The sequence below is a fragment of the Patagioenas fasciata genome, chromosome 7 (assembly GCF_037038585.1).
Source record: "Patagioenas fasciata isolate bPatFas1 chromosome 7, bPatFas1.hap1, whole genome shotgun sequence".
NCBI classification, from domain to species: Eukaryota; Metazoa; Chordata; class Aves; order Columbiformes; family Columbidae; genus Patagioenas; species Patagioenas fasciata.
This window is the reverse complement of record NC_092526.1, coordinates 353,615-372,578: the sequence shown is the minus strand read 5'-3', so window position 1 is coordinate 372,578 and position 18,964 is coordinate 353,615. Positions and strand designations below refer to the sequence as shown.

The window sequence follows — 18,964 nt, the reverse complement described above, 5'->3', positions numbered from 1 at the left end:
TATATGGGACAAGGGGTCCCGAGAAATCCAGCAAGAGGGTGGTGGGGGGGAGCACTCCAGCAGACCAAGAATGTACTAAGGAAAGGCAAAAGGACGGCAGGAGGAGAGACCCAGTGGGTCAAGAGGTACCGAGAAATCCAGCAAGAGGACGACAGGGAGGAGCTCTTTAGCAGGCCAAAATCCCACTGAGGAAAGGCAAGAGGACAGCGGGGGAGAGCGCTCCAGTTCTTCAAGTGACTTCCCAGGCAGAAGGCAGGAGCATGGCGGGGCAGGACTGCGGCAGGTCAAGAATTCTCAGTCTGGCAATAGGATGGCGGGGAGGAGCGTTCCAGGGGGAGAAGAGCGCCCTGACTAGAGGCAAGACAAGGGTGAGGGAGAGCGCTCGGACGTGTCAAGAAGACTCCCCCAAAAAGTGCAAGAGGAAGGCCGGTGGGGAGAGCAATCCAGCAGATCAGGAAGTCTCAATAAATGCGGTAAGAAGGTGGCAGGTGGGAGCTCCCCAGTGGTTCAAGAGGTCCCAAGAAATCCAGCAAGAGAACTGTGAGGGAGAGCGCTCCAACAGGTCAAGCGGTGTCAAGAAATCCAGCAAGACAATGGTGGAAAACGCTCTGGTGAGTCACAAGATTCCCCCAAAAAAAGGCAAGAGAATGGTTAGAGGATGGTAACAGGCAGCTTTGAGAGCACTCTGGTGGATCAAGAAGCACCCAGGAAAAGGGGAAGAAGATGGTGGGGGGGAGCACTCTGGTTGGTCACAAGACTCCCCCAGAAAACACAAGAGGGTGGCAGGGGGAACGCCCTAAGGGGTCAAGAGGTTCCAAGAAATCCAGCAGGAGGACGGCGAGGGGGAGCGCTCCAGCAGGCTGAGATTGTACTAAAGAAAGGCAAAAGGACAGCGGGAGGAGAAACCCAGTGGGTCAAGAGGTCCCAAGAAATCCAGTGAGAGGACAACAGGGAGGAGTGCTCTGGCAGGCCAAAATCTCAGTGAAGAAAGGCAAGAGGACAGCAGGGGGGAGTGCTCCAGTTCTTCAAGTGACTTCCCAGGTAGAAGGCAGAAGGACGGTGGGGTAGCGCTGGGACAGGTCGAGAATTCTCTATCTGGCAATAGGACAGCAGGGAGGAGCATCCAGCGGGACAGGAGCGCCCTGAAAATAGGCAAGACAAGGGTGAGTGAGAGCACTCGGAGATGTCAAGAAGTGTCAAAAAATCTGGTAAAGGATGGCAGGGGGGAGTGCTGTGGATATTCAAGAGACTCCCCAGTACAAGGCAAGAGGACGGCGCGGGGAAGTGCTCCAGCACGTCAAGATCGCACTGAAGAAAGGCAAGGTCACAGTGGGGGGGAGCATTCCCGTTGTTCCAATGGTTCAAAAGGTCCCAAGAAATCCAACAAGAGAACTGCGAGGGGGAGCGCTCTGGCAAGTCAAGCGGTGTCAATAACCCCAGCAAGGCAACGGCGGAGAGCGCTCTGGTGAGTCACGAGACTCCCCTACAAAGGACGAGAGGATGGTGGAGGGGAGCCCACCAGTGGTTCAAGCAGCACCCAGGAAAAGGGGAGGAGGCTGACGAGGGGCAGGCCTCTGGCGGGCCAAGATCGCTGAGGGAAGGTGCGGGGGAGCTTGCTGGTGGCTCAAGAGACCTCTAGAAAAAGGTAAGAGGGCGGCGGGGGGTGGGAGGGCGCCTCAGCTGGTGAAGAGGAACCCCGAAAACAAGGCAAGAGAATGTTGGTGGGGGGAGCGCTCTGGCGGTTCCAGAGGCTCCCCGAGATCCGCTCAGACGGCAGCGGGTAACGCGGCAGCTCAGCGTCAATCAAAGAAGAACAGGAAGGCGGTTGACCTGCAATTCCAGAGCGAGGAGGAAGACTGGCAACCCGAACGAGGAGCAGCAGAACTTGGCATGGCCTCTGAAATCCTCCTTTAATCTGGGCTCAGGTAAGCTGGAAGCAGGGGACATAGGCTGGGGTTTGGGAGGTGGGCAGGTGAGAAATGATCCGCATTTTTGATCTGCTGAGTGACTGAAGCGCCTGGGAGTTCATTTGGAGTCGTTGCCTTACTTGATTTTACACTGACTTTTGCATTATATTTTAATGACGTAGAATTTTCCGTTTTGACATCGAAACCTAAACTTCTTTGGAAATTCATCCTCTGTCCCTTCAGTCTCAGCTCGTGGCACTTCCACTGTCTCGTGGCCCGCGTTTCAGTGTACATTAGATCGCTTCCTGGGCCTTGGATTTTAAGTAATGGTCCGTCACAAGTTTGTTTTTCTTGTCCTTAACAGGCAGCTTTGAGAGCTCTCTAGGGAAAAGTGATATCTTTTTACCTTGTTACTGCTCTTTCCATGTTACGAGCAGCCACCCTCTTTATGATCAGTCTCATGCTTTTCTTCCTTTCTTGCCCAGGTTCAGAATACCAGGAATTCCAAGCTTCAAGTTTCCTGTGGAACATTGCGGGAGACCTTGATAACGTGGCAATGAGGGAGGTGATGAAGAGAAACAATACCTGTTCCTTTCCCATTTCAAGACGTTATTTTTTACCTTCCTGGTAGCTGTGAGATGATTTGCAATCTTGCGCTAGCATCTGCCTGAAAGAGAACACGGACCCTTTGGGTGCCTCCTCAAGAAATACTTGCTCTATGGTTCTGGCGATGTCCAGGCTTCAAGGGTGGGGCATAGGGGAGTGTAAATCTTAGGGGGCCTCCCGGGATGTCTGCAGGTTTGGGTGACCCGTGGCTGGGACGGGGACGCCGAGGTTGTCAATCTTGCCCCGAATCTCTCGCTCCCTCTCTTGCAGCACCCGAGACCGAATGGAGGAGCAAGTGTACGGGAAGTTCCTGCGCCACGACACAGATCACATTTATCGCTCTCGCCCTGAGAGACCCGGAGAACCAAACCGTTCCCATCGTGCCTTGAAGCAGCCTCTGCTCACGCGCTTCTCCCAGGGAGAAGGCAGAATGGCAGTAGCTCGCCACGTTATACCACAGGGTGCACACTCTGCAGCTTTCAAGCCCAGCTCTGCGTTAGCTCACCCCTGCAATTTTGCACCGCCCACGCAAATTTGAGTTGTCGCTGGTTGTTGCAGCGTTTGGCTTTGGTGAGGACAGCGTGTGTTTGTCAGCAGTTGGTGTAGGGTGGAATCTTGAGGAGAAAGTGATATTTCCGTGCCAGAACTGGTTGGTGTTTGCATGGTATTGTGGTAGTTGTTCCCGCAGGTGATCAGTGCTGGAGTGTTATTGCAGGATGAGGGGATTTTGAAGGCTTGTCTGTGAGATGCACTAGAGGCAGCAGTTGCAAACGAAAGGCTGAGGTGTGGAGAGTTTGTCGGTGGGTTTTGGACAGTTGTCAGTTGAAGAGTTGGTTGTTTGCAGGTGAGGTGTAGAGCAGAGGGTGAAGCTGACTTTGCCTGGGCGGCGCAACTGGATGGGTGTGCAGAGCTGAGGAGAGCGGGCTTCTGCGGGTGACCCTAAAGCTGGAGAACCAGCCAGCGGCAGCTCCAGACAGTCCCGCTGCCGAGCTTGGCCGTGTAGGGCCAGTGCCCTGGGGCACAGGGAGTGTGACCCTCCGCAAGCACCAAACAGCAGGTGAGGACTGTGGGGATTTGTACTGAGCTATGATATCTCTAAGGCATGTGCGAGGGGCCGGGGCCAAGGCAAGGTGGGCTCGTTGTGGGGTGTGGGGAGGTGTCAGCCCCCGGACTCAGCCCCTGTCTGATTGTAGTGCCCTTGGGCTGGTGTAGCTCAGTCCTCTGTGTGTTTCTCTTCAGGTGGAGCAGCGTGCAAAGGAAAAGCAAGGAAGGAGAGGAAGGTGGTGAACCTATGAGGAAGAGTGTAGCGAATCTGGCGTGGACTCACGGTAAGGTGCCATGAGAGACATTTATTACAAACTCAGGTTTGCATTTATACTCGCTATGATGCTTGCTCAAGCATTTGCTCTTTAGCTAAGTTAGACATTACATGAGCGATGTAACTGCCATATACGCATTTTTTTCTACAGTAAGCTGTCCCTCTGCCCCTGATGTATCAGTCCTGTATCCTGTATCTTAGTAGTCATAATTTTTCCCCAAGTAGATGAATATTTGCAAGCAGCTTTATCTCCAGCCGTTACCTGTTCATATAATTCTCATTCATCTTTGTGCCATGTCTCCAACTGAAATGTACCAGTTGTAGGAAAGTCTAGCACATGATTAGCAATCCATTGTAATAAACTCACCAATCAGACCCCTGATACATCCTGATTTTGCATTTGTAGCGCATGTTGAAGGACATCCAGGGTTTGTCTTTGCTTAAGGGATAACTTCCCTCCCATGGTTCCCAATCGCTCACCTTTCGTTGGTGGTGGGCGCGCACTGTCCTGGTTCCCGGTCCTGTTTCCTGGTTCGATTGGGCTTCGCTACCAGAGCGGCTACTGCCTTTATAGGCACGCTGAAAGTCCCTGTTCCAGGGCGCCATTTGTAGCGAATGCGGTACGGACTCTCTTTTAAGGTGCAATGAGAGATGTTTATTACAAATTCAGGCTTGCGTTTATACTCGCTATGATGCTTGCTCAAGCATTTGTTGATTAGCTAAGTTAGTCATTACATAAGTGATGTGTTTTGTGTTCCCACCAAAGTCACTGCCATAAACACCTTTTTTGTCTATCACAAGCTGTCCCTCTGTCCTTGATGCATCAATCCTGTATCAACTCCTCTGTCCTTGATGTATCACATAGCATACAGTCCTTTGTTCTTGTATTTTTCCACTAATGCTTGTTCTCATGCTGTTGACTCTTGCAGTTTCTCATGTGCCCGGTCTTCCGTGTACTGACACAGAAGAGCGATCACGAAAGAGGATTGGAGCGCACCTGTGAGTCAAGCAGAGTCAAGAAAGAAGATGACAGTGGTGGACCTGTGAGTCAGGAGGGGACAAAAGAGGAGAAAGGTGATGGAGCTACGAGTCAAGAGTGAGGAGGAAGATGGGCAGCCTGAGCCAGCGAGAAGGAGAATGTATCCTTAAGCACAGGGAACGATCTGTGATAAGTGCGTCCCCCTCCCACCCCTAGAAACCGTGCTCGGGGGTAAAGTGGTAAAATGGGAGCAGGGGCTGTTGGCTGTGTTTTGGGAGGTGGGGGTGGTGAGCAGGGGCTGGGCTCTTGGACTTGGGAGCAGTTAAGGGAGCAGGGTGGTCATCCCTTGGGAGGTGTCTGTCTGCCAGCAGGTAAAGGAGGGGGAAGAGGATCCTGCCGGGGTGAGGGCCTGGCCAGCTCTCCACTCCCAGGGCTCTTGATGCTGATGTGGTGTGTTGCTGTAAGTGCCAGGGGTGACTGGCAAAGAAAGTCTTTGTGGGGTGCATGCTGGGAAACTGTGCTGCTACGGAGGGGCTGGGTTGGTGGGAAGGCCTGTGCGGGGGGCCGGGGCCAAGGCAAGGTGGGCTTGCTGTGGGATGTGGGGATGCGTCAGCGACCGGACTCACCCCCTATGTGACTGTACGGGCCTGGGGTGGGTGTATTTATTTCTGTCTTCAGGGCATTTCGGTTTGGGTGGAGCAGCTCACAAAGGCGAAAGCAAGAAAGGAAAGTAAGGTTGTGAACTTACGAGAAAGAGTGATCAAGAAAGAGGATTTGAGTTCATCCGGGAGTCGAGGGATCAAGAAAGAAGAGGAGGAAGGTGATGGACGTGCATATTGAAAATGAGAGGGAAGATGGGCAACCTGAAGCATGGAGCAAGGGAATGTCTCCTAGAACAAAGGGACCTTTCTGTAATCAGAGATCCCCCCTCCTACCCTACAAACTGAACAAAGAGGACTGCGAGAGGGAGCGCTCTGACAGGACAAGAGGTATCAGTAAATCTGGCAAGAGGACAGTGGGGGAAGCGCTCTGGCGGATCAACAAGTCTCAATATATGTGGCAAGAGGATGATGGGGGAGAGTTCACCAGTGGTTCAAAAGTCACCCAGAAAAAGGGGAAGAGGATGTCAAGGGGGGAGCGCTCTGGTCGATCACAAGACTCTCCTAAAAAACACAACAGGATGGTGGTGGGGGGGCATGTCCTATATGGGACAAGGGGTCCCGAGAAATCCAGCAAGAGGATGGTGGGGGGGAGCACTCCAGCAGACCAAGAATGTACTAAGGAAAGGCAAAAGGACGGCAGGAGGAGAGACCCAGTGGGTCAAGAGGTACCGAGAAATCCAGCAAGAGGACGACAGGGAGGAGCTCTTTAGCAGGCCAAAATCCCACTGAGGAAAGGCAAGAGGACAGCGGGGGAGAGCGCTCCAGTTCTTCAAGTGACTTCCCAGGCAGAAGGCAGGAGCATGGCGGGGCAGGACTGCGGCAGGTCAAGAATTCTCAGTCTGGCAATAGGATGGCGGGGAGGAGCGTTCCAGCGGGAGAAGAGCGCCCTGACTAGAGGCAAGACAAGGGTGAGGGAGAGCACTCGGACGTGTCAAGAAGACTCCCCCAAAAAGTGCAAGAGGAAGGCCGGTGGGGAGAGCAATCCAGCAGATCAGGAAGTCTCGATAAATGCGGTAAGAAGGTGGCAGGTGGGAGCTCCCCAGTGGTTCAAGAGGTCCCAAGATATCCAGCAAGAGAACTGTGAGGGAGAGCGCTCCAACAGGTCAAGCGGTGTCAAGAAATCCAGCAAGACAATGGTGGAAAACGCTCCGGTGAGTCACAAGATTCCCCCAAAAAAAGGCAAGAGAATGGTTAGAGGATGGTAACAGGCAGCTTTGAGAGCACTCTGGTGGATCAAGAAGCAACCAGGAAAAGGGGAAGAAGATGGTGGGGGGGAGCACTCTGGTTGGTCACAAGACTCCCCCAGAAAACACAAGAGGGTGGCAGGGGGAACGCCCTAATGGGTCAAGAGGTTCCAAGAAATCCAGCAGGAGGACGGCGAGGGGGAGCGCTCCAGCAGGCTGAGATTGTACTAAAGAAAGGCAAAAGGACAGCGGGAGGAGAAACCCAGTGGGTCAAGAGGTCCCAAGAAATCCAGTGAGAGGACAACAGGGAGGAGTGCTCTGGCAGGCCAAAATCTCAGTGAAGAAAGGCAAGAGGACAGCAGGGGGGAGTGCTCCAGTTCTTCAAGTGACTTCCCAGGTAGAAGGCAGAAGGACGGTGGGGTAGCGCTGGGACAGGTCGAGAATTCTCAATCTGGCAATAGGACAGCAGGGAGGAGCATCCAGCGGGACAGGAGCGCCCTGAAAATAGGCAAGACAAGGGTGAGTGAGAGCACTCGGAGATGTCAAGAAGTGTCAAAAAATCTGGTAAAGGATGGCAGGGGGGAGTGCTGTGGATATTCAAGAGACTCCCCAGTAAAAGGCAAGAGGACGGCGCGGGGAAGTGCTCCAGCACGTCAAGATCGCACTGAAGAAAGGCAAGGTCACAGTGGGGGGGAGCATTCCCGTTGTTCCAATGGTTCAAAAGGTCCCAAGAAATCCAACAAGAGAACTGCGAGGGGGAGCGCTCTGGCAAGTCAAGCGGTGTCAATAACCCCAGCAAGGCAACGGCGGAGAGCGCTCTGGTGAGTCACGAGACTCCCCTACAAAGGACGAGAGGATGGTGGAGGGGAGCCCACCAGTGGTTCAAGCAGCACCCAGGAAAAGGGGAGGAGGCTGACGAGGGGCAGGCCTCTGGCGGGCCAAGATCGCTGAGGGAAGGTGCGGGGGAGCTTGCTGGTGGCTCAAGAGACCTCTAGAAAAAGGTAAGAGGGCGGCGGGGGGTGGGAGGGCGCCTCAGCTGGTGAAGAGGAACCCCGAAAACAAGGCAAGAGAATGTTGGTGGGGGGAGCGCTCTGGCGGTTCCAGAGGCTCCCCGAGATCCGCTCAGACGGCAGCGGGTAACGCGGCAGCTCAGCGTCAATCAAAGAAGAACAGGAAGGCGGTTGACCTGCAATTCCAGAGCGAGGAGGAAGACTGGCAACCCGAACGAGGAGCAGCAGAACTTGGCATGGCCTCTGAAATCCTCCTTTAATCTGGGCTCAGGTAAGCTGGAAGCAGGGGACATAGGCTGGGGTTTGGGAGGTGGGCAGGTGAGAAATGATCCGCATTTTTGATCTGCTGAGTGACTGAAGCGCCTGGGAGTTCATTTGGAGTCGTTGCCTTACTTGATTTTACACTGACTTTTGCATTATATTTTAATGACGTAGAATTTTCCGTTTTGACATCGAAACCTAAACTTCTTTGGAAATTCATCCTCTGTCCCTTCAGTCTCAGCTCGTGGCACTTCCACTGTCTCGTGGCCCGCGTTTCAATGTACATTAGATCGCTTCCTGGGCCTTGGATTTTAAGTAATGGTCCGTCACAAGTTTGTTTTTCTTGTCCTTAACAGGCAGCTTTGAGAGCTCTCTAAGGAAAAGTGATATCTTTTTACCTTGTTACTGCTCTTTCCATGTTACGAGCAGCCACCCTCTTTATGATCAGTCTCATGCTTTTCTTCCTTTCTTGCCCAGGTTCAGAATACCAGGAATTCCAAGCTTCAAGTTTCCTGTGGAACATTGCGGGAGACCTTGATAACGTGGCAATGAGGGAGGTGATGAAGAGAAACAATACCTGTTCCTTTCCCATTTCAAGACGTTATTTTTTACCTTCCTGGTAGCTGTGAGATGATTTGCAATCTTGCGCTAGCATCTGCCTGAAAGAGAACACGGACCCTTTGGGTGCCTCCTCAAGAAATACTTGCTCTATGGTTCTGGCGATGTCCAGGCTTCAAGGGTGGGGCATAGGGGAGTGTAAATCTTAGGGGGCCTCCCGGGATGTCTGCAGGTTTGGGTGACCCGTGGCTGGGACGGGGACGCCGAGGTTGTCAATCTTGCCCCGAATCTCTCGCTCCCTCTCTTGCAGCACCCGAGACCGAATGGAGGAGCAAGTGTACGGGAAGTTCCTGCGCCACGACACAGATCACATTTATCGCTCTCGCCCTGAGAGACCCGGAGAACCAAACCGTTCCCATCGTGCCTTGAAGCAGCCTCTGCTCACGCGCTTCTCCCAGGGAGAAGGCAGAATGGCAGTAGCTCGCCACGTTATACCACAGGGTGCACACTCTGCAGCTTTCAAGCCCAGCTCTGCGTTAGCTCACCCCTGCAATTTTGCACCGCCCACGCAAATTTGAGTTGTCGCTGGTTGTTGCAGCGTTTGGCTTTGGTGAGGACAGCGTGTGTTTGTCAGCAGTTGGTGTAGGGTGGAATCTTGAGGAGAAAGTGATATTTCCGTGCCAGAACTGGTTGGTGTTTGCATGGTATTGTGGTAGTTGTTCCCACAGGTGATCAGTGCTGGAGTGTTATTGCAGGATGAGGGGATTTTGAAGGCTTGTCTGTGAGATGCACTAGAGGCAGCAGTTGCAAACGAAAGGCTGAGGTGTGGAGAGTTTGTCGGTGGGTTTTGGACAGTTGTCAGTTGAAGAGTTGGTTGTTTGCAGGTGAGGTGTAGAGCAGAGGGTGAAGCTGACTTTGCCTGGGCGGCGCAACTGGATGGGTGTGCAGAGCTGAGGAGAGCGGGCTTCTGCGGGTGACCCTAAAGCTGGAGAACCAGCCAGCGGCAGCTCCAGACAGTCCCGCTGCCGAGCTTGGCCGTGTAGGGCCAGTGCCCTGGGGCACAGGGAGTGTGACCCTCCGCAAGCACCAAACAGCAGGTGAGGACTGTGGGGATTTGTACTGAGCTATGATATCTCTAAGGCATGTGCGAGGGGCCGGGGCCAAGGCAAGGTGGGCTCGTTGTGGGGTGTGGGGAGGTGTCAGCCCCCGGACTCAGCCCCTGTCTGATTGTAGTGCCCTTGGGCTGGTGTAGCTCAGTCCTCTGTGTGTTTCTCTTCAGGTGGAGCAGCGTGCAAAGGAAAAGCAAGGAAGGAGAGGAAGGTGGTGAACCTATGAGGAAGAGTGTAGCGAATCTGGCGTGGACTCACGGTAAGGTGCCATGAGAGACATTTATTACAAACTCAGGTTTGCATTTATACTCGCTATGATGCTTGCTCAAGCATTTGCTCTTTAGCTAAGTTAGACATTACATGAGCGATGTAACTGCCATATACGCATTTTTTTCTATAGTAAGCTGTCCCTCTGCCCCTGATGTATCAGTCCTGTATCCTGTATCTTAGTAGTCATAATTTTTCCCCAAGTAGATGAATATTTGCAAGCAGCTTTATCTCCAGCCGTTACCTGTTCATATAATTCTCATTCATCTTTGTGCCATGTCTCCAACTGAAATGTACCAGTTGTAGGAAAGTCTAGCACATGATTAGCAATCCATTGTAATAAACTCACCAATCAGACCCCTGATACATCCTGATTTTGCATTTGTAGCGCATGTTGAAGGACATCCAGGGTTTGTCTTTGCTTAAGGGATAACTTCCCTCCCATGGTTCCCAGTCGCTCACCTTTCGTTGGTGGTGGGCGCGCACTGTCCTGGTTCCCGGTCCTGTTTCCTGGTTCGATTGGGCTTCGCTACCAGAGCGGCTACTGCCTTTATAGGCACGCTGAAAGTCCCTGTTCCAGGGCGCCATTTGTAGCGAATGCGGTACGGACTCTCTTTTAAGGTGCAATGAGAGATGTTTATTACAAATTCAGGCTTGCGTTTATACTCGCTATGATGCTTGCTCAAGCATTTGTTGATTAGCTAAGTTAGTCATTACATAAGTGATGTGTTTTGTGTTCCCACCAAAGTCACTGCCATAAACACCTTTTTTGTCTATCACAAGCTGTCCCTCTGTCCTTGATGCATCAATCCTGTATCAACTCCTCTGTCCTTGATGTATCACATAGCATACAGTCCTTTGTTCTTGTATTTTTCCACTAATGCTTGTTCTCATGCTGTTGACTCTTGCAGTTTCTCACGTGCCCGGTCTTCCGTGTACTGACACAGAAGAGCGATCACGAAAGAGGATTGGAGCGCACCTGTGAGTCAAGCAGAGTCAAGAAAGAAGATGACAGTGGTGGACCTGTGAGTCAGGAGGGGACAAAAGAGGAGAAAGGTGATGGAGCTACGAGTCAAGAGTGAGGAGGAAGATGGGCAGCCTGAGCCAGCGAGAAGGAGAATGTATCCTTAAGCACAGGGAACGATCTGTGATAAGTGCGTCCCCCTCCCACCCCTAGAAACCGTGCTCGGGGGTAAAGTGGTAAAATGGGAGCAGGGGCTGTTGGCTGTGTTTTGGGAGGTGGGGGTGGTGAGCAGGGGCTGGGCTCTTGGACTTGGGAGCAGTTAAGGGAGCAGGGTGGTCATCCCTTGGGAGGTGTCTGTCTGCCAGCAGGTAAAGGAGGGGGAAGAGGATCCTGCCGGGGTGAGGGCCTGGCCAGCTCTCCACTCCCAGGGCTCTTGATGCTGATGTGGTGTGTTGCTGTAAGTGCCAGGGGTGACTGGCAAAGAAAGTCTTTGTGGGGTGCATGCTGGGAAACTGTGCTGCTACGGAGGGGCTGGGTTGGTGGGAAGGCCTGTGCGGGGGGCCGGGGCCAAGGCAAGGTGGGCTTGCTGTGGGATGTGGGGATGCGTCAGCGACCGGACTCACCCCCTATGTGACTGTACGGGCCTGGGGTGGGTGTATTTATTTCTGTCTTCAGGGCATTTCGGTTTGGGTGGAGCAGCTCACAAAGGCGAAAGCAAGAAAGGAAAGTAAGGTTGTGAACTTACGAGAAAGAGTGATCAAGAAAGAGGATTTGAGTTCATCCGGGAGTCGAGGGATCAAGAAAGAAGAGGAGGAAGGTGATGGACGTGCACATTGAAAATGAGAGGGAAGATGGGCAACCTGAAGCATGGAGCAAGGGAATGTCTCCTAGAACAAAGGGACCTTTCTGTAATCAGAGATCCCCCCTCCTACCCTACAAACTGAACAAAGAGGACTGCGAGAGGGAGCGCTCTGACAGGACAAGAGGTATCAGTAAATCTGGCAAGAGGACAGTGGGGGAAGCGCTCTGGCGGATCAACAAGTCTCAATATATGTGGCAAGAGGATGATGGGGGAGAGTTCACCAGTGGTTCAAAAGTCACCCAGAAAAAGGGGAAGAGGATGTCAAGGGGGGAGCGCTCTGGTCGATCACAAGACTCTCCTAAAAAACACAACAGGATGGTGGTGGGGGGGCATGTCCTATATGGGACAAGGGGTCCCGAGAAATCCAGCAAGAGGATGGTGGGGGGGAGCACTCCAGCAGACCAAGAATGTACTAAGGAAAGGCAAAAGGACGGCAGGAGGAGAGACCCAGTGGGTCAAGAGGTACCGAGAAATCCAGCAAGAGGACGACAGGGAGGAGCTCTTTAGCAGGCCAAAATCCCACTGAGGAAAGGCAAGAGGACAGCGGGGGAGAGCGCTCCAGTTCTTCAAGTGACTTCCCAGGCAGAAGGCAGGAGCATGGCGGGGCAGGACTGCGGCAGGTCAAGAATTCTCAGTCTGGCAATAGGATGGCGGGGAGGAGCGTTCCAGCGGGAGAAGAGCGCCCTGACTAGAGGCAAGACAAGGGTGAGGGAGAGCGCTCGGACGTGTCAAGAAGACTCCCCCAAAAAGTGCAAGAGGAAGGCCGGTGGGGAGAGCAATCCAGCAGATCAGGAAGTCTCGATAAATGCGGTAAGAAGGTGGCAGGTGGGAGCTCCCCAGTGGTTCAAGAGGTCCCAAGATATCCAGCAAGAGAACTGTGAGGGAGAGCGCTCCAACAGGTCAAGCGGTGTCAAGAAATCCAGCAAGACAATGGTGGAAAACGCTCCGGTGAGTCACAAGATTCCCCCAAAAAAAGGCAAGAGAATGGTTAGAGGATGGTAACAGGCAGCTTTGAGAGCACTCTGGTGGATCAAGAAGCACCCAGGAAAAGGGGAAGAAGATGGTGGGGGGGAGCACTCTGGTTGGTCACAAGACTCCCCCAGAAAACACAAGAGGGTGGCAGGGGGAACGCCCTAATGGGTCAAGAGGTTCCAAGAAATCCAGCAGGAGGACGGCGAGGGGGAGCGCTCCAGCAGGCTGAGATTGTACTAAAGAAAGGCAAAAGGACAGCGGGAGGAGAAACCCAGTGGGTCAAGAGGTCCCAAGAAATCCAGTGAGAGGACAACAGGGAGGAGTGCTCTGGCAGGCCAAAATCTCAGTGAAGAAAGGCAAGAGGACAGCAGGGGGGAGTGCTCCAGTTCTTCAAGTGACTTCCCAGGTAGAAGGCAGAAGGACGGTGGGGTAGCGCTGGGACAGGTCGAGAATTCTCAATCTGGCAATAGGACAGCAGGGAGGAGCATCCAGCGGGACAGGAGCGCCCTGAAAATAGGCAAGACAAGGGTGAGTGAGAGCACTCGGAGATGTCAAGAAGTGTCAAAAAATCTGGTAAAGGATGGCAGGGGGGAGTGCTGTGGATATTCAAGAGACTCCCCAGTAAAAGGCAAGAGGACGGCGCGGGGAAGTGCTCCAGCACGTCAAGATCGCACTGAAGAAAGGCAAGGTCACAGTGGGGGGGAGCATTCCCGTTGTTCCAATGGTTCAAAAGGTCCCAAGAAATCCAACAAGAGAACTGCGAGGGGGAGCGCTCTGGCAAGTCAAGCGGTGTCAATAACCCCAGCAAGGCAACGGCGGAGAGCGCTCTGGTGAGTCACGAGACTCCCCTACAAAGGACGAGAGGATGGTGGAGGGGAGCCCACCAGTGGTTCAAGCAGCACCCAGGAAAAGGGGAGGAGGCTGACGAGGGGCAGGCCTCTGGCGGGCCAAGATCGCTGAGGGAAGGTGCGGGGGAGCTTGCTGGTGGCTCAAGAGACCTCTAGAAAAAGGTAAGAGGGCGGCGGGGGGTGGGAGGGCGCCTCAGCTGGTGAAGAGGAACCCCGAAAACAAGGCAAGAGAATGTTGGTGGGGGGAGCGCTCTGGCGGTTCCAGAGGCTCCCCGAGATCCGCTCAGACGGCAGCGGGTAACGCGGCAGCTCAGCGTCAATCAAAGAAGAACAGGAAGGCGGTTGACCTGCAATTCCAGAGCGAGGAGGAAGACTGGCAACCCGAACGAGGAGCAGCAGAACTTGGCATGGCCTCTGAAATCCTCCTTTAATCTGGGCTCAGGTAAGCTGGAAGCAGGGGACATAGGCTGGGGTTTGGGAGGTGGGCAGGTGAGAAATGATCCGCATTTTTGATCTGCTGAGTGACTGAAGCGCCTGGGAGTTCATTTGGAGTCGTTGCCTTACTTGATTTTACACTGACTTTTGCATTATATTTTAATGACGTAGAATTTTCCGTTTTGACATCGAAACCTAAACTTCTTTGGAAATTCATCCTCTGTCCCTTCAGTCTCAGCTCGTGGCACTTCCACTGTCTCGTGGCCCGCGTTTCAATGTACATTAGATCGCTTCCTGGGCCTTGGATTTTAAGTAATGGTCCGTCACAAGTTTGTTTTTCTTGTCCTTAACAGGCAGCTTTGAGAGCTCTCTAAGGAAAAGTGATATCTTTTTACCTTGTTACTGCTCTTTCCATGTTACGAGCAGCCACCCTCTTTATGATCAGTCTCATGCTTTTCTTCCTTTCTTGCCCAGGTTCAGAATACCAGGAATTCCAAGCTTCAAGTTTCCTGTGGAACATTGCGGGAGACCTTGATAACGTGGCAATGAGGGAGGTGATGAAGAGAAACAATACCTGTTCCTTTCCCTTTTCAAGACGTTATTTTTTACCTTCCTGGTAGCTGTGAGATGATTTGCAATCTTGCGCTAGCATCTGCCTGAAAGAGAACACGGAGCCTTTGGGTGCCTCCTCAAGAAATACTTGCTCTATGGTTCTGGCGATGTCCAGGCTTCAAGGGTGGGGCATAGGGGAGTGTAAATCTTAGGGGGCCTCCCGGGATGTCTGCAGGTTTGGGTGACCCGTGGCTGGGACGGGGACGCCGAGGTTGTCAATCTTGCCCTGAATCTCTCGCTCCCTCTCTTGCAGCACCCGAGACCGAATGGAGGAGCAAGTGTACGGGAAGTTCCTGCGCCACGACACAGATCACATTTATCGCTCTCGCCCTGAGAGACCCGGAGAACCAAACCGTTCCCATCGTGCCTTGAAGCAGCCTCTGCTCACGCGCTTCTCCCAGGGAGAAGGCAGAATGGCAGTAGCTCGCCACGTTATACCACAGGGTGCACACTCTGCAGCTTTCAAGCCCAGCTCTGCGTTAGCTCACCCCTGCAATTTTGCACCGCCCACGCAAATTTGAGTTGTCGCTGGTTGTTGCAGCGTTTGGCTTTGGTGAGGACAGCGTGTGTTTGTCAGCAGTTGGTGTAGGGTGGAATCTTGAGGAGAAAGTGATATTTCCGTGCCAGAACTGGTTGGTGTTTGCATGGTATTGTGGTAGTTGTTCCCGCAGGTGATCAGTGCTGGAGTATTATTGCAGGATGAGGGGATTTTGAAGGCTTGTCTGTGAGATGCACTAGAGGCAGCAGTTGCAAGCGAAAGGCTGAGATTTGGAGAGTTTGTCGGTGGGTTTTGGACAGTTGTCAGTTGAAAGTTTGTTGTTTGCAGGTGAGGTGTAGAGCAGAGGGTGAAGCTGACTTTGCCTGGGCGGCGCAACTGGATGGGTGTGCAGAGCTGAGGAGAGCGGGCTTCTGCGGGTGACCCTAAAGCTGGAGAAGCAGCCGGCAGCTCCAGACACTCCCGCAGGGCCGGGCAGGGCCAGTGCCCTGGGGCACAGCGAGCGTGACCCTCCGCAAGCACCAAACAGCAGGTGAGGACTGTGGGGATTTGTACTGAGCTATGATATCTCTAAGGCATGTGCGAGGGGCCGGGGCCAAGGCAAGGTGGGCTCGTTGTGGGGTGTGGGGAGGTGTCAGCCCCCAGATTCAGCCCCCATCTGACTGTAGTGTCCTGGGGCTGATGTAGCTCAGTCCTCTGTGTGTTTCTCTTCAGGTGGAGCAGCGTGCAAAGGAAAAGCAAGGAAGGAGGCGAACCTGTGAGGAAGAGTGATCGAGAAAGAGGATTGGAGGGCACCTGTGAGTCAAGAGGGATCAAGAAAGAAGACAACGGTGGTGGAACCGCAGGTCAGGAGAGCTCAAGGAAGGAGAAAGGTCATTGTGGCAGTATTCTGACATTGGGCCTATGAGAAAGTGTGAGAGTTGACAGCGTGAGAACAATCATTAGTGGAATAACACAAGAAGCAAGTACTGTATGCTACGTGATACATCGAGGACAGAGGGATTGGTACAGGAATGATACATCAAGGGGGATGACGGGGGTAGCTTGTGGTATAGACAACGATGCTTTTATGGCAGTAACAATATATCACTTATGTTATGACGAACTTACCAAATCAGCAAATGCTTGAGCAAGCATCATAGCGAGTATAAATGCAAACCTGAATTTGTAACAAATGTCTCTTGTCTCACCTTAAAAGAGAGTTGGTGCCACATTCACTACAAATGGCACCCGAACAGGGACTTTGAGTGCGGCTGTAAAGGCAGCAGCCGTTCTGGTGGCAAAGCCCAATTGAACAAGAACAGGGAAACAGAGCCAGGAAACAGAAACCACAGCGTGCGCCCATCAGCAAGAAAAGATGAGCAATTTGGAACCATAGGAGGGAAGTTATCCCTTGAACCAAACAAACCCTAGATGTCCTTCAACTTTTATTAAGAAAGCAAAATCACAATGTACCAGTAGTCCGATTAATGACTTTATAAGAAAGGCTTGCTGATCATGTGCTGGACTTTCCTACAACTGGTACATTTTAGTTGGAGGCATGGCAGAAAGTTGAACGAGAATTATATGAACAGGCAGCAACTGGAGATAAAGCTGCTTGTGAATATTTATCTACTTGGGCAAAAATTATGTCTGCTTTAATAGCGACTCAGAAGGAAGTAGCTGCGGGGGTTGCAACTAATTGTGAACCTTCTGCTCCTCCCTGGCCAGGGAAGGAGGGGGATCCTGTAGATAGATTAGGCAAAAATGCACTGACCACAGATGTAGTAGTGGATAAAGGATTGGCTGATAACAAAGCCCCTGCATGTACACTACAGTGAACACTTTTGGCAAATGATGGTTTGTGGGAGTCGCCTGACAAGCCCCTTGATCCTGGCCCGACGGACCCAGAGTAAGAGCCTGATTTATTCCCCCCGGATGTTACTTTGCAACCGAAAGTGCACACTAATTAAACCATGTGGGATAAATGTAGAGAAGAGGCTTTGAAAACAGGAGACTCAAAAGTGGTTACGGCATGGCCGGTGATCTGTTGTGAACAGCAATCTCCAGGCTTTCAGCAGCTACCATATGATGTTGTAAAGGAATTACCAACATTAGCTAAAGAAAATGGGGTTACTTTATCATTTGTTATACATTTTTGAAGCATTAAGCTCCTCTTACGAACTTACTCCACATGACTGGCGTTCTTTGTTGAAAATGATCTTAACCATACAGTATATTGACTAGTAGTTATCTGATTTTTGGGAGAACTGTACTATAGAGACCGTTGATAATGCATATCGGATGAGATGGATTGATTGCAGTCCTTTAGCTGGGGAATGTGCCCACGCTTTGCCAGATAATCAAGTTGCGTAACCCAGAGAGATATATATGTGGTGTAATAGCAAAACTAGCAATGAAAGTGGTTCGGAAGTTACTGGAGGTTGGGAGAGATGCCAATACGTCCTTTTCAAAAATCTTGCAAGGATCACAGGAACCTTATGCGCTGTTTTTAGACCGCTTGCAAACTGCTTTGGAGAGACAAATTGATAATGACACAGCGCATGAGTTGTTACTAAAATAATTGGCTTTTGAGAATGCTAATGCTGATTGTCAGCGTGTGTTGCAGGATTTGGGGAATAGGGAAAGGTGTACTATAGCAGATATGAGAGTGTGTCAAAACATAAGTCAACTGAACATTATACCAGCTCTCTAGCTGCTGCTTTAGCAGCACAGTTACAAGTATTGGGAACAGAACTGAAATCGAATTGTTTTTGTTGTGGGACACTGGGTCGTGTAAAGAAAGATTACACAAAGTATGCACACCAGACTTCGAAGGCTGTACCTCCTAGAGGTCGTCCAAAATGGGGAAAGGGCAAGCACTGTGTGAGTGAACATCATTCAAGGATTAATGTAAAGGGGGAGCCAATTAACCCTTCCCAGGAGGTGGGGGACAGGACTTCCCCCGCCCCCATCAAATAAATTCAAGTCTAAACTCATGACCTGAGATCTCTTCCCTGGAACAGCTGGAAGTGCAGGGCTGGACTTGGCTGCCAGCCCGTCAGTGATGATAATTAATTACTGCTGTGGTATTGCTTATTCCCAGAGGAGTGTGGGGGCCTTTAGTGCCTAGTGTGCATGCTTTGTTAATAGGTTGATCATCTACTACCAAATTGGGTTTGTTTGTTTTACCTGGAGTAATTGACTCTGATTATCAAGGTGAAATCAAAATTATGGCATGGACACCTGTGCCACCTTGCTACATCCTGAGGATGCCCCCAGATTTGCATTTTGTGTTCCTTCACTTAATCAAGAGGAGCCTATGAAGAGATAGCATTGGGTGGTATCACCACAAGGGATGAGAAATAGTCCAACCATTTGCAAGACAGTAGTTGCAGCAGCTGTACAACCTGTGAGGAAGCTGTACCCCGCAGCTTGTATCTGTCGTTATATGGATGATATCTTGCTTGTCATGTTATAAGAGCAGGAACTACAACAAGTAATGCAAGTCCTATGTAACGCTATACAAAAGGCTAGATTACAAATTGCACAAGAAAAAATTCAGAAAACTGCTCCATGGAAATATTTGGGGTGGCAAATAACAGAACAAGAAATCATTCCTTAGCCAGTAACTCTTAAATTCCATAATATCATGACCTTAAATGACTTACAAAATTGCTAGGAGCCATAAATTGGCTCCGACCTATTTGGGGCATTGCCACAGAGGAACTGTGTCTACTTTTTACACTTTTGAAAGGAGACCTGAATTTATTGTCTACTCAGGTATTGGATGACAAAGCTCAGCAGGCCATATAGAAAGTATTCGATGCTGTTGAACAAAAATAGGGATGGGGACGCAATTTGCAGCTGCCAGTTTGGCTGGCACTCATAGCCAATACCGTCCAACCGTTTGCAGTACCGTTTCAATGGGACAA

The 18,964-nt window shown here is 51.6% G+C and overlaps 1 long non-coding RNA gene across 1 annotated transcript; it reads left to right on the top strand.

The window, feature by feature from the left end:
* The first annotated feature begins 24 nt into the window (after positions 1-24).
* LOC136102866 (uncharacterized) lies at positions 25-15,977 on the top strand. Its single transcript, XR_010651502.2, has 14 exons — positions 25-1,925; positions 2,393-2,472; positions 2,784-3,570; positions 3,753-3,841; positions 4,761-5,003; positions 5,489-7,937; positions 8,405-8,484; positions 8,796-9,582; positions 9,765-9,853; positions 10,773-11,015; positions 11,501-13,949; positions 14,417-14,496; positions 14,808-15,582; positions 15,765-15,977. It is a non-coding gene; the product is annotated as an uncharacterized lncRNA (long non-coding RNA).
* The last annotated feature ends 2,987 nt before the right edge of the window (positions 15,978-18,964 follow it).